This window comes from Nematolebias whitei, chromosome 4, assembly GCF_014905685.2.
Source record: "Nematolebias whitei isolate Nwh7 chromosome 4, NemWhi1, whole genome shotgun sequence".
NCBI lineage: Eukaryota > Metazoa > Chordata > Actinopteri > Cyprinodontiformes > Rivulidae > Nematolebias > Nematolebias whitei.
Genome location: NC_056501.1, coordinates 50,885,921 through 50,887,795, shown reverse-complemented (window position 1 = coordinate 50,887,795; position 1,875 = coordinate 50,885,921). Strand labels below are relative to the sequence as shown.

The following is a 1,875-nucleotide window of genomic DNA, read 5'->3' as shown; positions in this document are numbered from 1 at the left end:
TTGAACTTATCTATGTTTTATCTAATTCAGACTATTGTTTCAGCAATTTAGATATGAAAATCTTCAGCTCGTTCAGGAGACTCCTGCTATGACTTTTGGTGTTGATAATCTTAAACTTTTTGACATATTGGGCTTTTTCAGCTATTTTTTTCTCATTGCAATGCACTGAGATTCAGTGAAATATTACTGCTTTTTGAACTGTCACTAATAATATTATTAATAATAATAATAATATTTGAACTGCCCGTAATATTAATAATAATAATATTTGAACTGTCACTAATAATTTTTTTTTTCTTCTTTCGGCTTCTCCCTGCATTAGGGGTCACCATAGCGAACTAAGTCGCACGAAGACTTGGCAGTTATTTTTACACCAGATGCTCTTCCTGACGCAACCACAGACCACCGAGCTACCACAGCCCTCTGTGTGGAGCAGAGAGCTGCTATTTAGGATCCCGGAGGAGCAGATGGTGGGGGTTAATGGCCTTGCTCAAGGGCCCAGAGTGGGACGAATGAGGGTGGGGGCAGGTGTGGGTGCTTCACCTACCCCACCCACATTTTTGATGTTGTCTGTACTGGGGCTTGAACTGGCTATCTTCCGATCACAGGCCCACCTTCTCTAACCTCTGCGCCACCACATACATAAAAGCCAATTAGTAAAGTTCTCTATCTAAAGAATCAAAACTGATGAATAATAATCCATCCATCCATCCATCCATTTTCTTTACCCGCTTATTCCATTTTGGGTCACGGGGGTCGCTGGTGCCCATGTCCAGCAATCACTGTGCGAGGGGCGGGGTACACCCTGGATGGGTCGCAAGTCCATCACAGGGCCACATAGAGACAAACGAGACAAACAAACATTCACTCTCTCACTCACACCTAGGGACAATTTAGAGTTACCAATCAGCCTAACATGCATGTTTTTGGTCTGTGGGAGGAAACCGGAGTACCCGGAGAAAACCCACGCATGCACGGAGAGAACATGCAAACTCCACCCAGAAAGGCTCCTGGACCGGGGTTTGAACCAGGGACCTGCTCGCTGAGAGGCAGCAGCTCTACCAGTTGCGCCACCGTACTGCCATGAATAATAATAATAATGATAAATTAACTGCCACTAATATTAATATTATTAGCAATAATAATAATATAACTGCCACTAATAATAATAATAATAATAATAATAATATAACAGTCACTAATAATAATAATAATAATAATAATAATAATTGAACTGTTGATAATAATAAGGTGCTAGGTATTGTCACCATTGTTTCCTTACAATGATGACATTTGTTCTCTGCATTTAACCCATCACACCTGGGATACACCCATGGGGAGCAGTGGGCAGCTATTGAGCGCCCGGGGAGCAGTTACAGATTGGGTGTCTTGCTCAGAGACACCACGACATGTGGAGATGGCGGGGAGTCAAACCACAACTTTCTGGTCTTGTGTCAGCTGCCCTGCCTCTACAACATCTCGGCCCTATAAAACAGACTGCGTCGGCCGAGAATCGAACCCGGGTTAACTGCTTGGAAGGCAGCTATGCTAACCACTACACCAACAACGCAACGATTAGACTTCTTGATCAAGGACGCAACATGTGGGCATGGCAGAGAGATGAAACTGCAACTTTTCAGTCGGGTTCTACGTTTTGTCAGAAAATGTAAATTTTCTGGTCTAGATTGTCAGACAGCCAGGCCATGGTCAATAAAAATAAAAACCAAAACAAGCTGGCATTTATTCTGTGTTTGAAGAAGATTCTCTTTCTCAATTCAAATTATTTTATTTAACTGAGAAAGGGATCTGGATGTGGAGGTACTCAATTGCTCTTAGTCTGACCCCTTCTCTGGACTAATATTTGTCTTGGGGGAC

At 42.6% G+C, this 1,875-nt stretch overlaps 1 non-coding gene across 1 annotated transcript; it reads right to left on the bottom strand.

Annotated features, from left to right (window-relative positions):
* Positions 1 to 1,498: 1,498 nt before the first annotated feature.
* trnag-ucc lies at positions 1,499 to 1,570 on the bottom strand. Its single transcript has one exon. It is a non-coding gene; the product is annotated as a tRNA-Gly (tRNA).
* Between the last annotated feature and the right edge of the window lie 305 nt (positions 1,571 to 1,875).